This window comes from Falco punctatus (assembly GCF_963210335.1).
Source record: "Falco punctatus genome assembly, chromosome: Z".
In the NCBI taxonomy this organism is placed as follows: domain Eukaryota; kingdom Metazoa; phylum Chordata; class Aves; order Falconiformes; family Falconidae; genus Falco; species Falco punctatus.
Genome location: NC_137586.1, coordinates 13,487,714 through 13,509,405, shown reverse-complemented (window position 1 = coordinate 13,509,405; position 21,692 = coordinate 13,487,714). Strand labels below are relative to the sequence as shown.

At 35.1% G+C, this 21,692-nt stretch overlaps 1 protein-coding gene across 1 annotated transcript in view; it reads left to right on the top strand.

Annotated features, from left to right (window-relative positions):
• The window catches only part of PRLR (prolactin receptor), a 148,040-nt gene that overhangs the window by 2,388 nt on the left and 123,960 nt on the right, over positions 1-21,692 (top strand). The window contains exon 2 of the mRNA XM_080372142.1: positions 43-14,862. The gene's annotated coding sequence lies outside the window, so the exon portion shown is untranslated. The remainder of the gene's footprint in view (positions 1-42; positions 14,863-21,692) is intronic.

Here is a 21,692-nt window from a genome sequence, read left to right as displayed (position 1 = left end):
TGAATTTTTCACCTAAAACTCCGTGTTTATTTTAAACTTCAGGCATCTTCCTGTGGACTTGCTTTGGAAGAGGAGAGAATTGTCTGTAGGTTATATTTATGATGGTCAAAGGAATGGAAGACATCAAACAGCAATTTGTTGAGCACAGAAATTGAAGTGCCAGGAATTGTCTATTACATCTCATTCCCTTTGCCCTTCTGAAAGAAACCATGTGTATGAAGAACAAAAAAAAGAGCTTATGATGTAATCAAGCCTCCAGCTTTTGTGGATATTAGTTTTTAATAACATGGGTACAACAGTGTTATGCATAAAGAATAAAAGGACAAAATAAACTTTAAAAAAGTTATTATCGTTGAACTTAAGCTTTTATCACAAAAGGACAATCAGAATATTTTTAAATGTTCAAGATACTAAACTGAAGGGGGAATTAATTAGGCAGGTATGATATCATCTTAATACAACCAGTATTATGAAAAATCAAATGGAGAAGTAACCTGAATTCTTTAATTAAATTGCATATAGATTGAAGCCATGCAGACAGTAGTAGCACTAGACTGATAAAGAGTAATTAAAGACTATGTGGGTTCAGGAGTTTCCTTTTTTGCACCAGAATTTGTTGGTGCATCACTAAGGTTGTGTATAAACACAATTGTGTATGATTTTTTGTAGTTTTCTTTATTGTTTGCATGCCTTGTCTCTTTCCTGGGAAGTTACAAAGAGGCTAAATAGCCTCCACTTCTCATACGGCTGCTTTTCCACTTTTCCTTCTCTAGTTTGATTAGGCATTTTACTATAATGTTATTTAGTCCCTCTGGCATGATCATGTCACAGAATCACAGGATGGCCAGGGTAGGAAAGGACCTATAAAGATCATCTAGTCCAACCCCCTGCTAAAGGAGGTTCACCTATATTAGGTTGCACAGAATCGCATGGAGGCGTGTTTTGGATATCTCCAGCGAAGGAGACTCCACGAACATCTCTGGGCAGCCTGTTCCAGTGCTCTGTCATCCTCAAGGCAAAAAAGTTCTTCGTTATACCCAGAAGGAACTTTTTGTGTTGCAGTTTGTGCCTGTTCTATTGTCCCTTATCCCGTGGCTGGGCGCTACTGAAAAGAACCTGGCGCCATCCTCTTGACACTCCTAAGGTATTTGTAGACGTTGGTAAGATCCCCTCTCAGTCTTCTCTTCTCCAGGCTAAATAACCCTGGATCCTGTTTGATCACAGTTCCGAAGATATTCATCCTGCACCTCCTCCTGTCACCTTGGGATCCTCATGTCTGTACTGAGGACAGAAGATAATCAAACCCTAAACAAAAAAACATGATCTTGAGGTTTGTGTTCACCACATGTTTCCACAGCTGTTTGCTAGCTACATCTCTCTGTTCCATTGCCCATGCTGACATTTGGAACACTGTAAATCTGGAACCATGTCCTGACTCCGGCTGTGGTTTTTCTCTGTTGCCACAAGACACCAGCTATATTGATTCAGACCACGTTTCTCTAGTCCAGCCTCTTGTCTATGACAACGATCAATAACAAATTCTGGGGAAGAAATTAGGGGAAAGCATATACCAAGACCTGTTGGCATACACTAAAATGCCCTGCAGAGCATTCTCCCAGCCATCACTGATTGTGGTGAAGGACTTTCTGCATCCACATAAACTAGTACAATTAACTTTTCTTTCCATGAGCACATGCTGACAGTTTTGAATCTGTATAAATGTTTAAAAAGGACAGTGGTTTGTGGTTCCATAGCTTACCCTGGCTTTATATGAACAAATTACATTACCCTTCATTATGTGAAGAAGTACATTGTTTTGTGTATTTTAAAGGTGCATTCTCTGCTCGTCGCTTTCAGCACTCCAGTAGTTCTGTTATTTTTAAACAAGAACATTAGGCATCTGACTAGCAGGTTGAACTGTTTCAAGTGCTGTCTTGCTTCCAATAGCTGTATTTTATATGTACATTTACTGTCCATCTTTATTCTTTCTCATTCCTTGTTTTGGGCTTGGGGGTTGTTTCACTGGAGAGGAACTCTAGTTCCTATGATATACTCTGCTCCTTTTATTATCTGCATGACAAATGCTAGGGTGTGAGGGTGCTGCGCAAGTACTGTAAAAAAAAAAACCAAAACGTCCCCCACTTTACGTAGCTGTAGAACAAACACTTGGCAGTGCTAATGTGGCTGCACACAATATACTGAAGAGCTGCGGTTACTGCTTAAGTAGCCTCTCTATATTTTAAAGAGGCATGGCACCTGTGTTCAAATACTGATGACGGTATGTGATGCTGTCTGGAAAATTACAGATACACTGTGTGCAGGAAAATACTGTAACTGGGTGCATTATTTCCTGTACTGAAAAGTGGATTATTAGTATGTAGATTCAGCTTGAATAAATCTCAGTAAACTACTGGGCAAGATTAAGGCAAGAGAGCTGCAGAGCAGTTCTGACGCTGTGAAGAACAAACAGGGCAACATGCTTCCAGTATGAGGAACAAGTGTAGTGTTATAGCTGCCTAATGTTTTGATTTTTTTCCATACTGGTAACCAAGTAAGGAAGAAGATAATTTAACTTATTGCACAGAACTGTAACTCACATGTTGTACTTAAGACACTATGATTCCATTTTGTTTGGTTACAGCACTTCTGCATTCAAGCCAAGGTCTGAAGAATTTTTCAGCTTCAGATGAGAATTCAGTGTCTCCAGTGTGATGTGTTTGCCAGGAATCGCTATCCACTACAGTGGATAGTAGCATGTAATATTGAATAATGTTTGAAATATTTATGCTGTTTCGTTTAATTTCTAATAATACTTAGAGACTTACTAAAGCAGCGGGGTTTTTTGTTTGTTGGTTGGTTGTTTTTTTAAAGTGTATAGAACTACTTTCATTGAAAGTTCTTGAAAAGATTCTGTGGCTTTAGGGTAGACAGTGTTTCTTAACCATTTCCAGAGTAAAGGAATGCTAAAGAAAAGCATCAAAACAGTACAAGATGAGTGTCAGTGATAGAAATAAAGAACCAAACTGCTTGACAAAATGGAAGTTCACATAAGTAAGATAAAAGGAATTAGAAAGCTCATTAGAACCTGTCTGAATAATCACTACATACATATCTTAAGGACACAATGAAATTACAGAGGAATTAAGAGACTGGCATGTAGATATGGCTTTAAGCAAGTATGTAAAACAAAGGAATGGGGAATTAAGGAAATTTTTATTTTAGACATCACTGTCGTGCCTCTGAGTTGATTACCCTTTTTTTAGCATCTCATTCTTCTTAACAGTTTGTTTTTATTACCAATTTCTTTCCTTTAATACTCGTATGGTAATTTTTTTCCATCAGAAGGGTGGAAATTCTGGGATGCAGGCTGTGATCCCTTAGTGGGTTGCTAGGAGTAGTTGGGAAAGGCAGTAGGCAAGGGGTAAAAAATGTTGGAAGATTAGAGGCTGCAACTGGATAAAGATTCAAGATAGCTAACCAAGAAGAGGGTTCCACTGGGGATGGAACAGACATTTTTGGTGAACCATCTTCTTGGTGACACAATTGACCTCTTCAAGGTGACACAAATTGCCTTAGCTCTATGGCTTGAACAGAGCCTTGAAATTCTGACTCACTATATCTCTCTTAGGAAATTTTTTGTGAAACATACTGGTAAAGGATGTTTTCAGTCAATCCTAATCATTACTCACATATATAAATCCCTTTATATCATAACACAGAACTTAAATTATGTTAATGTTTTTCTTGTAGTCAGTCTTTTATGCACAGAATGGTTGTGTACTTGGTGTAAATGAATGAAAGTTCTCTCCAGCTGGTTGTTAGAAGAAAAATGGCAACTAAGTAGTAAGTAAAGTTCAGATGGCTCATTTTTGTTGTGCACAGTTGAATTCAATCTCTGGCAAAGTGTTTCTGCAAGATACAAATCAAGTTAATAAACCCAAACTTTCCAGACAGTTACAAAACCTCACTGAATTTGAAGTAGCATTACTCTAGGTATACACTCAGGTAGACCTGTCTTCAGTGTCACTCGAGGTGATACACCACGTCACTGTTTCTCTTTCTTCTCACTGGTCATTTGTGACTACTCGTAAAGTTCATTCTGTCCTTTCTCTTTTTTTACCTCTAATCATACTCTTACTTCTTTTTTATAATACCACATATAGGTGCTCAGACTGCACTGTTCAAAACAGATATTTCAACTGCAGTTCTAAGAGTGGGTACTTACATTAGATGTTTTCTTATACAAGTACTATGAAGTTGGTGGTAGAATTTCTTCTTTTTAAAATTCTATTTGGTAGAGGATTTGAACATTTAATATAACCTTGAATAGAAATCTTGCTGCTCATAGCAATTTAGTAAATTCTTTTTTTGTTTCCATTTTAAAAATTGTCATGTTTTCTGTGACAAGAATTCTCCTGCATGGTAGATAATAAAACATGTTAATTAAGTCAACTTATTCTATCTTGTGGTCAGTTTACCATTGGATGACAGAAAATTCTTTCACTGAGTGTCATACCTGCTGCAGACACATAATCTATATATTCTGCAGACATCAGAAGAATCTTACAGAAATGGAGTAGTCCTTATTCTCCATTTAGAGAAAGGTGCCTTTGTAAGATATAGGTGTACTTTTTTGGTTTCTATGAGGGTATAATTCCTTTTCATAGTATTTGGAATCAGACAACGCCCAAGCCTATAAAAGGCAAGTGCAGCATACTGTTTATTAAGTTATTTTAAATCAAATGGATTCTATCCTTTGGTTTGAAATTTTTTTTAATTTATTTACATATTAATGCATGATATTACTTGAATGGGCCAGGTGAAGCACAGAAAAATAGTTCTAATTTTGAAACAATAAGTGAGTGTAATTGACAGACTTCACTGCTTATGCAGTGTCAAATTAATCTCATTTATATGTATAGGCCATGCAAATGAAATGTAATAATTTACTGCATAATATGATATGTGGAACCTAAGATTCACATAATTCTGTTTCTAGAATTATGAAACTGCTTCCTGTGATGATAAGCCTGTGATTAGTTCCTGCCTTGGGAACCTCTGTTGAACAACCCTTTTAAGGAATGTTTTTAACACTTCCTGTTCCATGGGGCGAGAGGAACCAGATATGGAAAGCCCAGGAATGGCAAGCATAACCAAAAAGCAAATAAATGAAATTGTGACCTGTAAAATTCATAAGAAAAATCATGTGTAGATTTTCTTTGGGTATGCAAGCATGTGAACATATGTTTTTAAGTATTTTTTTAAAAACCTTTAATGATTTTGAAAGCTCTATTGCAAACACAAATTTCCATACCAATAAACAAATAGTGGTTGCTTTGTTAATGCTGCAATGTAGTTTCTTTCATAAATTTACTTATTTGAATGAAAATAAAATCACATTTTTTTCTGAATTCTGTATGTAATTAATTTAATATTTTATTTCTTCATGACATATTTTTGAAATTTGAATAATAATATAAACACAACTTCAAACGTTTTGTAGGTCACTTCCAACTGAAGTACTCTATCCTGTTCTGTTCTATTAATCTTTTGAATTTTTCATCCATCTGCTTGTTTGTGCAAAGAGAAGACAATGGGTATAGCAGGTTTTTATACCGATCTCTGCCTTGCTTTTTGTGAAATGAAGTAACATTGCTTTCTTTATGATAGTTTTTGATATTTTGAGAATTTCTGTTGTCCCCATCACTTCTCTATTTGTGAGCTATATTTGCAACCTTTTTGTAAGATTAAAAGTAGGTATTTCCATCCTGTGTGTAATCTGTCCACATATATAGCAGCTGCTGTGGAGGTGTAGATTTTCATTAATTATAATGTTTTGTTGAGCTTTGCCATTTATTATACTGTGTTACCCAATAGAAACTTTTAAATATGGCCAGTTTTCCCCCTTCATTTTTAAGCTGAATATGGTGGCCCATTTTTATTTTACAGCTTGTGTTTTGTCTATAATGAAGATATCCTTGGTAGTAAGAAGGACTTAATTGATTGATCATGCATTTTCAGGGAGGATCTCTTAGAGTGTTCTGAGTGTGTAGGTGTGGTTCAACCATAGTATATGAGACTAGTCTGTAAAGCGAAAATTTAACAAGCAGAAAAAAATCATGTTTTGCAAGGTGATAGACTACAAGAAATGCAGGACCAGTAATGGAAACATAAATAATGTAATTACTAAATAATGGAGATGTATAATCTGTATCAAGATTTTGTAATTGCAGTTTACCTTAGCAAGAGAGATTTGGTGGTATGAATGTCACTTAAAGGGAAAAAAAAAAAACATTTGGAGATAAGGAGCATTTTGGTTTTAACCCAAATGTGAGTTTAAGGGAAATAATTTTACCCTAGTGTTATATAGTCTAGCAAGTCCTGTCAGCAGCAATTCAACAATGTGCTGATTTCCAGCAGCTAGAAAAAATAATATATTTATGTAGGAAAAAAATACGTGTAAGATTTAACTTCGTCATCAAAGACGTTAAGCTTAAGACCCTAAAATGTCATCCTTATCGTAGGTGATTTTGTGAAATATTGTCATTACTGAACAAGATACAAGTTAAAGCTTAGAAAGGCATGTATATTGCAGTAAATAAGTTGGCCACATTCTTTGCTAACATTTTGTTCAGTTAAACAGAAACTAGCAAATGGCTTACTGAACCTGAATTTATCAGTGTTATCATAAACTATTGATGTATCATAAACACTTCTATTATGTACTGTGAAACATGTATGCTGTATTGCTGGCACATTGAAAAACTGGAAATATTTCAATACCTTCAAGCTAGCAAGTATGTAAAGCAGTAAGATAAAATCATTAGTAATCAGATTCTGGGTAGACATCACACAACCGTTATTGAAGCAATTCTCATAAAAGCTGTTATTCTGGATAGGACATGCTTTATAGAATCGGAATGCCACTTTCCCAGAGAATGCAAGCAATGACTACTAAACTGGAATGTGCAACAAATTAGAGGAAGAGGTTCTGGTTAATTTTTAATTTTTTTTCCCAAGAAGAAATCACCATTTTGACTAGAATCTTAAGTGTCAAGATGTAGAACAAACAAGCTGGTAGAATAATAAAATAGATGAATCACAGGCCGTTTAATTCAAAGTGCATTCATAAGCAATAAGAAAATAAAGAGTTTCAAGAGACAAAAGAGAATTAAAGGAGATGTGGGGGCTGTTTGCTTATCTGGAATATGTGATACGTTTCCTTGCTTAATCCTTAAAATGTTGGTAATCTAAAAATCTAAGGAAGGATTTTTATTATGAGTAATTTTTGATGGAAAGATTACTAAATTTACCTTTTATATATCCCAGTCACATACAATTAGAGGTTTAACTTTGCTATGTTTTTCATGCCCCAGAAAGACATCTGTTTATACTGTTCTAGATCCTGGCCAGAACAGGTATATAGTAATTTATTGTTAAGATACAACACAATCTACTTAAAGGATTTCGGATTATCTTTTCCTTTATTATTTTGACTAGACTACTGTACCACTGATTTTTTTTATTTGAAAATTTATTTCAATCAATTTGTAAACTTGGAATTTTTTTTTTTCATGTATGTGAACAGTTATATTTCTGTTCTTACACGATTAAGTGTTTTTTATTTATAATTTCAAATCAGGTGCAGTATGAAATGCTGGGGTTTGGTTTTTTTTCTATTTTGGGGGCTTTTTTGTTAATTAATCCATTTTGTGATAGATCCATTTTATCCTTTTTTTAAAGAAAATAAAATCAAATTCTGGGACACAAAACACTAGTGCTCACAACAAATTGCCAGCTTCTATATCATTAGGAACCAGTCTGACTTGACATTATGATCAGTATATTGGATCTCATTTGTGACAGGTGTGGCTCTTTGATGGCTTGTATAGGCAGGCAATTTGTTTAAATGGAGTAGAAAATTATTACATGTTGTCATTTATATAGTATTACTAGTAATTACTGTTTATTGCCTTACTATGACTCAGAAATCTATTTGTGGTAGTATTTCAACACAAGAGATGGTGATGCCTGGGAGCGTGTGTGAAGTGAAGACTAAAACCATATTTTCTAGTTTGGGATTTATTTTTTTTCTTTCTTGCTTACTTTAGCATTTGACTTTAAACATGTTTTAGTTGTAGCACCTCATCAGTTAACATAACTTGGGACTAATTCTCAGTATGCTATCCACAGCTGGATGCTGAGCTATCCACATATGTTATTGTCCCTATGAAAATATGGTGTAGTCTATCATTTAACTGAGGGACAATCTCTGGTTATCACCAGAGCTTTAATTAGCAGATGTAGACCATATTTATTGCTGTGTATCAAAAGTCTTTGTCCTTTCTGCTAGATACAGTGAATCCCAAGTTTTTCCTCAATTCATTCATGTCTTCTGAATATTTGATATTAAAATGGCTTACAGCATTTGAAAGTGGATCTGGTGTTACAGTCTTTTAAAGCAATATTCTTTAATTCTACATTAGACTGTAAGACATCATCTTGAAGTAAATTAAACTCTTAAGAGAAATCAGTCTGGATCTGCCCTGTTCTGTCCCTTCTTGTGTGTTATCTATTTTTCACTTTGATCCAGGAGCAGTCAGTCTGAAAGAGGGTTTCTTCATTATACAGCCTTGTACGTATTACCCATACGTTAAATTAGTTATTGTATATACCTTAAGTTCCTGAATTTCCTTTGAATGTTTTTAGATGAAACACTAAATTAAATGTTACTATGAATGGATATATTTTTACATAATCCTTGTATGGGTTGTTTTGGGGGTTTTTGTTTGCTTTCCTATTATGGAAAGTACAGGAACTATTGTGGTTTCTTCAAGTACATGGCTTTTTTGCATATATAACTGAGTTTTGGAAGCAGATGATATGCTAAAGGCAAAGGTGTTATTTGCATTGTGGTGGGGTTTTTTAAACATTGATAGATGACATACATAAATTTTTTCTTATGTTTCAGAAAAAAATATCTACTTTTATGTATACACACATATATATGTAAACGTACATAACTCATGTATATATACACGCACAGTATAACCCCTTCTATATGAAACTAGCTGCTTACAATATACATCCTAGAGCTGTGAGAAATACTCATTACTAGCTTACTTAATAGCATTTGCTTAGTGCATAAGAAAGACATTTTTAAAAATATATTTAAAAAATGAAAATGGGATTGAGATGATGCAACTTGCAATTACTTTTCTTGGCCCTGGGAAAAAAATCTTTACTTCATCCTCACTTTGACAGTAGTCACCGTCAAAAGAGGAAAGAGCAACAATACTGGAGTGGGAAAACTCATTTTGAACGGCCATAAAAGTCTTATTTATTTTGCAACTTGGTTTTTTTGTTTTTTTTTTTTTAAATAATATTTTATTGATACTAGGAAAGAAATAATGTCCTCTACTGTCTTTTAACTATTTTAACTTAAGTTAGTAAGCTGGCATAATAACTAACTTGGTACTGTGTAATTTCACTGTATGAAGAACAGTGACCTGCTCTAAGAGATTATGTGAGCTTTGTAATAATTGATGCTGGCTGTTGATTTGGGTTTTTTTTCTGAAGACAGGTACATGATTTTGAAATCAAGGGAAAGCTTGCTGCAGACACAACCGTCAAAAATAAACCTTTGCTAAATTCATAAGTAATAGTATAGCTGCAAAACTTTTGCGTTACACTCCCATGAGCCTGAAAGCAGAATTAGTACCTCTTACACACTACGTACAGTGTGTATTTCCTGCCCTCCCCCAGTAACTGGAGGTGATATTCCTGTTAAACATACAAAGCCATGCAGTCCCAAAATGGGAAGATAAATAATTGGATACAGAAATACAAGTCAATACAAGGAATTTACATTGATTCCCCTTACTCGTTATCCACATGAACAAAGTAGATGGTGATTCGATACTTTTATGGTCAGGTCTAAATGGGTTTGAGTGCTAGGTTTTTTATAGAGCACTTGGTGGCCTGTAATACCAGTTAAAGTGCAAATTGTGGTCAGGATTAAGACTGGCTTTTTCATAACTGATAATAGGGCATCAATAGATGGGTCTGGGTGTGTGCATAAAGTATAAACCCAGTAAGAGGCATTTTGCTGCTGCACTTCAAACTGTTCGCCGTATGTGATGAGTCAGAATTTGTTCTTGGAATCAGCTGAGATTCGGTGAGCTGAAGAAGTATCTTTGCAATTGTGGAGTCAAAAACAAACTTGAAAACAGAAAAGCATCATGATGATGATCTCAATCCCTGAAGTATTTGATCTGGATTTTGAAGAGGTCTATCAAAATATGGGTACACTATGTCTTGAGCAGCTGCCTCTGGGCCCTTACAAAACATTAGAGAGTATCCTCTAGGTGATGAACTGAATGTACCAAGAAAGAGTTATTTCATAAACAATGAAAGCCTGAATAAGTGTGTGCAAAACCAACAATGATTTTGGTAGATATGATGCACATTCTATGTAACATATAGTTTACCTGGTACAACCATAGCTTTCTCACTAAATTTAGTTCCTTCTTTTTGCCTACTTGAAGTCTATTTGGAGTAACAACAGAACCAAAAAGGGAGCATGGAGTAATTGTATAATTTAACTAATCCTCTCTGGCAATTTTAGTACAACTTACTGATGTGCTACTCATGTCAGCAGTGTTCTGTAGATAATGCCAGTTGCTCTTCAGTTACTAACTGACCTAAAGCTTTGTGGCAGTTAATATTAAAACTAAATCATATTAGTTTAAATCCTTAATTACATTTAACTATAGGTTTGCTTATGAAGCAAATAGTTGCATCTTTTCCATCATCTTAGTCTGCCATTTGAAAGGATTAAGCTTCTCTGCATCTTTACAAAGTATTTTCCAGCTTAGCTTGCTTTGGCTGTTCTTTATACCTTATGTTGCACCTGGCTTTATTTTTCCAGAGCTCTATGGGTACAGTGCAGCTTTTCATTACTTTTTGCAGTAACACATTTGGCTTGCCTGTCTTGGCTCAAGATGGTAGAAAGAAATTGTAACATCTCAAACAAAGCAACACATAATTTGCAAGCAGCATTCTTTAAAATGTTGTAACAAATTAGTTAAATGAAGTTGAGTACAACTGAAATGTCTCTAACCAGCTGCTGGTAGATATAGTCTGGACAATATTTTGCAAGAGTATTCAGAATATTTAACATGAGCTTTTGAGAGCTTATGAAATTGACTATAGATATGGGACCAGGCATAGGGACCTAAAAAGGAGGCTTGAGTGACTTAGCAAGATTTTCATAGACATTTACATTTGTGTCCTCTTGTTTGTGGAGAAGTTATTGAGGACTCAACTGCAAGGCAGCAGGATTGCTTAAACTCTTGTGGTTGTTTGACCATGAACACAAATAAGTTTTTCACCTATCAAATTAGTTTGGAAGCTTGTATGGAAGCCAATATCAGATATGAAAAGCAGCACAATTACTATGAAGTGTGGTTGGGTGGCTGTACTTCAGATCCCTGTATCATTCCCCCAGAGGACTGATGATACTGGTATATGGTTCACAGAAGGAAAGCTACTCAAACTGTGCCAGCAACTGAGTATTGAGATGCAGCAAAGGTTTTCTGCACCAGCCAGGGTAGCCAAAAATTTTGCACAAGTAATCACAAAATCTTTGATTATTTGTTGTCCATTGACAGCAATGGGTTGCTTAAGCTTGTACTGTCTTTGAGACAGGAATGAGAAAAACTGTGCACCTTTTTGCAGATAGTATGATTTGCATTCATAATTATGTCACTGTAGATAAACCAAATAGTGACAGTTTGTGAGTGAATTACACAGCAGATGGGTCATCATTACACTGCCAAGTATATGACTGGGATAGAAATTTGGCTGTTGGCCATCAGAATGACATGGCTTAACTAATGTGATCAATCTTCAACCAGACTGAGTCTAAATATTCTTTCCCAGGGGAATACAAGCCCCCAAGATACGTTCTAGCCAGTTGATACGATGAATTATTAAATACTTTTTGCAGCAGCTAGGCATGGCAAATATGTTATTTGTACCCTTCAGAAAGAAGAGATCTGAGTAGAAGATTTTTCCTTTTTTCCTTCTTCTTTGGGTTTTTCCATTAATATATCATTTTCTGTTCACGTTTTCCATCCCTCCTCCAAGACAGTCAGTGCTAATTCCGGTAAAATCCATGATGGGGATTTCTGGAAGTACAGTTTTGTTGACTTGGACATTGCTGCAAACCTTTACAAAAATCACGCTTGCTAAAAACTTCTTCACCTCTTACTATTAAGTGACAAACAAAAAAATATGAAAAGGACCTATGCTGAAACAGTACAATATATGTATTGCACATACCAAAGTTAAAGTGCAAGGCAGGAGGAATCCTGCCGCTTTATATTGAAAAATGAATGTTAAACCCTTTGCATTCAAAGTATATAGTTTCTGTCTGCAGAAAAGGTTGCATGCAACTGGGAAGTTGATTTTTATAGTCAAGAACAGAGTGAATGAGGACACTGGGGCTGGGAGCCATGCAGGGGACAGGAAATAATGAAGAAGCCAGAGGATGGTAGAGACTCACTTGGTTTGAGAGAGTGGCAGCACTGACAGAAGTTGGAAGAATGGAGAATTTAGGGTTTGCTAGACAGAGTAAAAGGTTATAGACAACAATAACAGAGGTGGAAGAACAGAAGACAGGGAGTAAGAGACAGATTTGTATTAGTTGTGGAGACTGAAATAGAACAGCCTAGGCAAAGAAACCATAAAAATAATGTATTTCCTTATGATGCCTAGAGTGATTAAGTTATGGGAGTAACAAAATTTTCTTTTTCCTAAATATCCTTGAAATTAATTTTTAATGATTACTGACCAGTTGTAAATATTTTTATCCCTCTGCTTAGGAAGGGCTAATAAAGAGACTGAAGCAGGAAAGGTATTTATTGTTGGAAAATACATTAGCTCCAGTCTTTCTGATCCTATTGCAACTGGCATTTTACAGACAGTAAGAACATCAAGATTACAAAAAATCTGGTTGCTACACACTCAGAAAAACAGAAAAAAAACGTTTGTAATGTGTTTGATTATTTTGCTGGGGGTCTTTAATCATTCATATGTGCTTATATGTTTTATCAGGAGGTCTTTTATATCATTAAGATCATTGAATCTTTACTTTAATCTGTTAATGATAACTGACATTTCTGAAAATCTGAAAGGGAAGTAACACAGAAACTATGGACCTAGAAAGCAGTAATAAACAGGAAAATAGAAATATACAAAAAAAACTAGATAAAAAGTTGTTGGGTGTTGGTTAGTAAATAGAAGGGAATGACCATGAAGTTGCATCAGCTGTCACTGCATGTTGAAAAGCTGGACTGTATAAAGTAATGTGTAGTTAATAAGTGGTTTACCAGAGGCTAAGAATTCTGGAAGATTAGAAGGGTATAATCTAAAATAGTTATTCTAAAGTATTTTTCATTCTTAGTAATATATCTCATTTCTCATTGCAACTAATCTGAAAGCTTCCAACCAGCAAACTCATATTCTGTGATTATCAAATAATTATCAAGCTACTAGCTATTTTTGCTTAACATTTCTAGAATTAAAAAAAATAAATATTTTCTTTCATCCTTTCTGTATTGATCATTTTGGCAGACACTGTCTGTAAATTTGTTATGACTAATAGTTCCTTGAGAGTATTCAGGTAATAATATCCTACCTAGTAAAGCTTATTGTGTGACATTCCTGGCTTTCCAAACATTGGATACTGCTTAACTACTAATCTCAAGATAACCTGTTTGGTTTTTAAGCTAAAAGCACTGAAATTGATATAAGAATAAATTTTCTGCCATGGAATTTCATTGTGTTGTTTAATTCTGGAAAAAAACCAACAACCAAACCCAAGGTGTTTAGTACTGTTGAAACTTTCTCATTAGTAAGGAAATTATAATAGATTTGCTGCACTGGGTTGGAATGTGTTCATTATTTAAAGAAGATTTTGTTTTAAATCAGCTGAATTATTGTGTTTTCTGAAATTATTAAAGACAATCACTTGATCCTCACACTTTAAAGACTATGTACAACTTCATGTAGATTATATTTCTGCATTTGCCTCTAGAACAATTCTGAAATTTAACAAATTTTAAATGGCATATACCATCGCTGAAGAGTTTGAGACTCTGCTGAGGAACTGTTTTTAGAAAACTTATTTACTGAGAGAACAGTAAGGTCAAAAGGTATCACTAGATCTCTGTGTTACCTTGTACAGTGTGCTGGCCACATCTTAAAACTTCATTCCTTTAATGAAAAGGAACAAATTATGCAATGTCTTTATAAATATGCAATCCAAACAATATTGTCACGTAGGAGAAGTATAAATAGGGAATATAGAGACAAGCAGGTAGTTAAACAGGAATTACTACTGTAAGACAATTAAGATTACTGGAAGTTACTTTCATGTCTTAATGTTGTTGCTGTAGTGAAGGATACTTACAATACAAAAATCTAAATTAGAGGTGCGGTGATTGAAAACTTGTATGACAGCTATGCCGAGATCCTGGCGATTTGGGTTGTTTCATTTTGCTGTTAGACTTCTTGTAATTACCTCAGAACACTTGACAAGGCATTATTAAGTATGACAAAAAGAGAAATCTATCACCATCGCATTAAAAAATACATTCTGTAATGCTGAAAAGCTACATCGGATTTTAGGAAATGGAAAATTTTCTGTCTGATTTTAGTGCCTGTACTGCTGCTCCTTTTTTAACCTGTGCTTGACTCTCCTTTCAGGTACTAGAGGCTGGAAGAATCTGTAGAGGTTTTGAAACAGGAAGCGTGAAACAAGTTCATCTGCCTGAGCTCCTAACCGTGCGACATGATGTAAGTCATTTAACCATTTTATGTCCATTTTTTCTCCTGTAGATGATAAAAATTACTGGTTTATGTATTTTTAGGAATTTTTTGGGTTGGTTAAATTCCCTACTAACCATGATGAAAATTTTATTTTAAAATTGAAGTTAATTTAGTACAGAAAGGCTGTTTTGAAAAAATTAAAAACTGAAATCTTACTTCATTACTTTTCCAGCTAAAACTATTAGTTAGATTTGTAATGCTTTCACAAATAATTCCAGCTGTCTTAAGCTTGACATATGTGAGACTTGTTACTTTTTTTACACTGCTACTTAATGGTTTTACCATGTTTTAAGCATTTATATATATTTTTATATATATATATATATATATATATAAAACAAATATCAGGTGCAGTTTTTATAATCTTGTTATGTGCTTGACTGTGGTTTAAATAATTTCATTCTTTGGGAGCTGTTGAGTTATGATTTCACTTCTTTGGGAGCTGTTGAATTATGATTTCACTGTTTGAGTCCAAATGATCCGGGAGGTGTATTCGCCAGTGGATCCAGCAAAAGAAGTGATTTCACAGAAAAGAATTCAACAGGTTCTGATATATAAGATATAGAGAACATAGGGAAATTGCAATTAGAGTTCTGAGGAGAAAAGAAACATGTAATAAATTCTCTGTGTGAATCAGAAAAGGCTGACAAGTTTCAGTTCAGTGTCCACATTAACACAGCATTAGCAGAGAATCTGCCTTGCAAATAGAGTATCAGCGTCTTTCAATGATCTGTGTTACAATCTGATTAACTTACATTCCTAATAACATAAGGAAATAGACACTAGAAGTTTCAGAGGAATGTATTGGCAAGCTAGGATGGTGAAGCTCACTCTGCAGTAGAGAGGATATAAATATGTTGTCTAAAGACAAGAAGAGGGGAATGTATTGGGAATCCTGTGTAGCATGTGTTTGAAAGGGGTGTTCGTAGCTCTAATGACTCCTTCATTTAGTCGGCATGATATGTATTACCATCATATCTGCAAGGAAAGCCATTCATTTAAGGTCCTGACTGTAATAAAATAGCAATTGTGATCAATGTTATTTTATTTGTAACTTAGTTTTTAGCATTGTTCTCCATACATTAAAATCAGTATAAAACTATTTAAACACCATTTGTGTCTTCATTCTTAGGTGAATATTATTGTAAAAGTTTAGGGATTCCTGATTCTTCTAGAGTGAACATAAACATGAACTACCATGTAGGAATCCTGTTGATAAACATGAACTTGCTTGTATCCTTTTCCATTAATTACTGTCTTCATCTTTCTTATTCCTTCTTCTATAGCAGAAAGCCTTATATCCACTTTAGTTTTGCTTTTATCTTGTGCAGTGTGCAGAAGTCTCCAAAAAGAGTGAACTTGAAATCTTTGCTTTTTATTCACTAGTCATTCTTTTTAAAGATTTTAAAAATTAGATTTGTCACATTGGTCATTATTCTTTTTAAAGCATTTGTGGTTATTACTTTCTGTGGGTTTAAGCTGATGTTTTTTAAGGTAATTAAGAAAATTAAGTTCCTTTCCTATTTATAGATTTTTTTTTAATCTGGTATGGATGTGAAATACATGATGCAAATAAAACTGCTTGCAGTTGTCTGTTTTAAAAATCCTAATATTTAACTCAGGGGCTTTCCTATTACTTTGTGTAATAACATTAGATGTCTTTATAAATGTAGTATTTCTTATAAAAGTCTCACTCATAGATGAATTTTCTTCTGCATCATTAAGGGTTGAAATGGTTTGGTTGTATATTAGCACTATTTCTGAAATGTGTAAAATGTTTTATAGCAGTGATCTCACAGAGCATTGATAATGCAAGCTGCTCATAGTCTTTACAGACTGAAGACTCTTTTTAGCAATACTTTAAATAGCCTATCATTTTCCAAAAGCCACTTAGTCTCCCTTCACTGTCTTTCATCTGCAATATGCAAATTTTACGTGGTTCAGTCACCTGTGTAAGTAATAGCTTCCTCAGAAATGAAATGAGCAAATAATTATTAATAGTTTTGGATGGGCAATATTTTATTCAAAATCACTTTTCACAAGTTTACAGAAAATTTGGGGGTTTAGAGTTTTTACTTATGAAACATGAAGAGACCAAAGCATAAACAGTATTCACCAAATGCTCGTACTTTGATTAACTGTGGTTATGTTACTGGGCCTCCTGTATCTTGCTTACCACTGTACTGTTTTAGTATCTTAAAAAATTGATACTGTCTCTCTTACTGAATTCTTTCAAAGTTCCCGATTTTATTTATTAGTTATTTTTTTAATATGTAGACTGTAGGAAAATAAATCAGATTACATATTCTACATTTTTTTTCTGGAAGCAATCGAATTCATAGTTTTTCTGACTTCCCAGGGTTAAATCGGCCAATACAGGCCAGGCAGATGGACAACACTTTCTGTTGTTTGTTGGGTTTTTAAAAACAAAACAAAACAAAGCGCCCCCCCCCCCCCCCAAACCCCCAAACACCACAGTAATTTTCTTTACATTTTCAGCTCCGCTGTTCTTGAAGATGGAAGGTCATTGTCATGGGAGGCTGGGTTTGTAGTTGTGCTACCCTGATCTTTTCTGTCATGTAAGATTGTACACTTGAGATATTTGAAAGGAAAAACTGAAAACTTCAGCTGCATTCAATAGGAAAACAACTGTGGGTTTTTTGTGGCTATGACACAAACTGTTATGTTCTCAGTTGATTAAATCCTTGTCTCTAAGTGTTTTTACCACAAGGTCCATCTTACTCAGGCTCAGACACCTTAAATCCATTAACCATGAAGTCAAGCTGTTATCTGCTTCTTTACTTCAGTCTTCCTCCATCTAAACCGAAATCACTCAGACACCTCTCTGTGAACACCGAGTATGAAGTTTCAGTTCAAAGCAGACAAAACAAAACTCCTCCTGTTTCTTCAGACTTCTCTCCCCCTTCTCTCTCTTGCCTTGGTCCTGGCACTCTGTCACGTTGTACTGGAGCCTGGATGCCGTATTCAGCCCATTCTTCTTCCACAATCCATAGTACTGAATTTGCCCGGTGCAAGCTGGGTTAGAAGGCATGTGGTCACACAGTGCATTTCTGTCAACTTAGCCAGTGCACATAAGAAAAAATTGTAACAGCTTTTTTATTTTATATTAGATTAGTTGATATTTGGTCATATAAGAAGTCTGCCACTAGAAAGTTACCATGTCGGCATTGTCTGAGTTTAAACCAATAAATTTCACAGAGGATCTACTCTATGCATTGTAGTACTACATAACTTTGACATAGTACAAGGAATTGGCTGGCTAGATTTCGTGTATATATTTTTTTGCCTCTACATATTAAAGATTATTACTAAAATAGAACCTTCCTTATTCAGGTACAGATCTGATACGTTTGTTTTCTCTTGTTTTGCCCTTTATCTTAATTATTGTAAAATACTTCTAAAGTTTGAAAAATGTAGCCTCGTTCCATGTGTCTTTATCTAAAATACGGCTGCAATGTGTAGTATGTCACCATCTCACTTCTATATCCCCCTTTAAACTTGTTTCCAAACCCTGCAATGCTCCCTCCCTTTCTGTGCCAGCCATTATTACACACTTGTTAAATTTCCAAATGTCTTGGGGTTTTTTTTTTGCTTTCCTTCATATTGTCTTTCCCACTTGATAGGAATTTGTGTAATATTCAGTTATCCCCTTATATCCCATGGCTTCTTACTACCACTTTTGCTCTGCTAGCTGCAGAAAGTTCATAATGGTTTGCTCAAGGATTTTCTGAGATTACAGCCTATAATACTGATCACTGTGTTCATTGTTTCCTTCTTCCTCACCTATCTATATCCATTTCTAGTTTTCACAGTAGTTTTGCTCTTGTTTTATGTGAAACCAGAATTTTACTCCAAACATCTACATCTAACCATTCAGAACAAATGGTGTAACCAGAAGATCCAAAATTTATTGTCAGATGGAAACCGATAGAACATTATAAATTACAGCCTGCAATATCTTGTGTCTATCAGTTGATGTTGTACAGCTGGGACATTACAAATTACAGCCTGTAATATCTTGTGTTTATCAGTTAGTGTTGTACAGCTGTGACTTGTCAGGCATTAACCATTATCTTTCTACCTTTCCATGTTGTTCTTAATTTGATATATTTCATTTGTTATTGCCAGCCATGTATTTTCTGGTAGTACAAATAGCCTTATAGATCAGCTGTCACAATCTCAGCCATTTTTTTCTGATCTTTACTTCATACTCATTCAGAAGTATTTAGGACAAATAGCAGAGGCTCAGTAGCTCTTTTGATTTACAGTAGCAGCAGTGCTCCTTCTCCTCAAAAAAACCCCCCACATCTGTGTGAAATCTTCATATTCCAGGCTAAATTGGAATTCTCAGCTTGTTTTACTAGAGGTAATTCAACCGATTAGTCATGACTTAGAGCACTGATTTGGACGTATGGCTTATGAAATAATGGAGGATTTCTGGCTTCTACTTGTGCAAATCATTGTTTCAGGGGTTAAAATTTTGGTTTGTTTCTCAGTTTTAAATTCCCTCAGACTCATTTTGTTCTGGGATGTCTGGATAGAACTAAACACCATCGGTTTTGTTACTATTATTTGTTATTATTTTGTTAATATTATTGATATTATAATAATATTGCTATTATTGTTATTTCCAGTGCTTGCAAGAGGCTAGATTTCATATTAGTTCTACATTCAGTGCAAGTTGCTTGGTCCTGCTGTTCACAATGGTAAGATACTGCTTCGCTGACAGCAAATGCGGGATCGTGTCAACCTCCCAGCTCTGATGTCAGAAGGTTTTTGCCACATGAGGTCTCACCTCATTACCTATGTGAACGTTAGTATATTAGACAGGGCCAGGGAATTTCCCCTCCCACTGGAAGTCAGTTGTCCATACTGTTTTATTATTTGTGCAAGGGGCTAGAGTTTTGCCCAGGACATTGCTAAAAATCTCTGAATTTTGGCAGTTTGTACAGGTTGTGGGTCATTCCCAGCTGGCAGTTTGCTTGCAGACAATCTTTTAGATTTAGATTTTAGGTTTAGAAGGTTTAGAAGATAGGAAATTAATAATACGGACTTGTTCTGTTCTAGTGCCGTTAGTCTGTGTGCTGGAGAGTGGTACTGAGCACAGTTAAGTTGAGTACAGCTGTAACCTCAGAGTACAAAGTTTTGTATGTGTTGCTAAGCTTAGAGCTTAGTGGAACACAGATTTTAGGTGTTCTGGCATTTCAGGGAAACAAAGCACATCTAATTAGGTGAGTAGTGGAAACTTGCATGTATAATGATTGGGCTGATCTGCTCTATTTCTACGAAACTCAAGAATATATGCGTCTTTAAAATTGTCAGGGTAACAGATTACTGTATATTGGTTTATTCTGAACTCTTCTTTTCCCCAGTAATGAGTTATAGGTTATAATACTATCATCATCTGATCAGCTTTTCTGTGTAGAATGGGGCTGTAGAATTTCCATGCATTTATTATTTTTTAAAGTAAAATGTACAATCTAGAAAATCATCCAGAGTTGATGAAACACTCCACACAGCCCTACAGCAGTAATTTCAATGCCTAATTGTCAGTAATGTTTAAATTCTCTGCATTACTTATGACCTGAATTTGTCTGCCTCCAACTTCTAATCAGAGAACCTAATCATACTTTAGCTTTTGAACTCTTTGTGCATTGCCCAGCATCCACTTCCCACGAGATAATTCAAGATGTTTTTCAGCGGTTACATGCATACACCTAGAAGTTTCAACTCCTCTCTGAACTTTTCAGTTAAGCCCAGATGAATTACAGTCACGTGTAAGAGCTCCAGGGATATTTGGAATTCATTAAACAAAAGCACAAGTTGAGCAAGTTTACTGTGTCATATAACAGATAAACATACATATTTATATATCAGATGATAACCTCTCTTAAATTCAGTGACAATAAAACAACAGAAAGGAACTTCTCTGGGTCTCTTTTCCTAACACATTAGCCATTTCAGCAGAGAAAGCTGATAAGTCATTTTAATACTAAGTCATTTTAGTGATACTCTTAGATGACAAATCTCTGATTCGCATCAAGAGGATGGACAGTTGATTACCTTGGTTAAGATGTGAAGTGAAGCTTAAAAAGTATGATAGGCTTTGCATGGTCTTGCATGATTCTCAACTTTAAAACTAGTTCACTGGGTACGATGTATGCAAGTCACTTTTTGAAAAAACATTTTTTAAAAGTAAAAAAAAGTAAAATTTTCTCCCTGTTTCTGATGTCGTTAGTCATGTTTCTGCTTTCCAGATTATTACTGCATTTTTAACGACAAGCTGATGATTAATTCTTGCTTGCATATCACATGGAAATGACATGCCTTGAATAAAGAACACCCTTAGACTGTGTGTTCACCAAGACCAGAACTGTCATGTCCTGAGTTTCAGAAGTGTCCATCCCATATGAGGAATGTCTTTGTAAGTAAGTTGTAGCAAAGGGCTTAATATCAGTAGAAGAAAGAAAAAATGGAAGATTTTCAGTCTTCTTGTTTATAGCCTACAATGGCTTGTAGAAAATAGCATTGAATAACAGATTTTCAGCTGGGCCATACCCTAAACCTGGACATCACATGTGGTTCTGGATGCTGTGGCAACTGCAGCTGTGTTGTCAAGGAAACAGGCTTGTGCTCAGTAGGCAAAACCAATGAGCATTAAGCAAGGCTATATTATAGCTAAGCCTCTGTGACCTTATCAGGGATCAGAAGATCTGTCTCTTCTTCACTGTGCAGGTGTCCCTCAGCAGTGAGGGAGCTATGCAGAAATATATGTG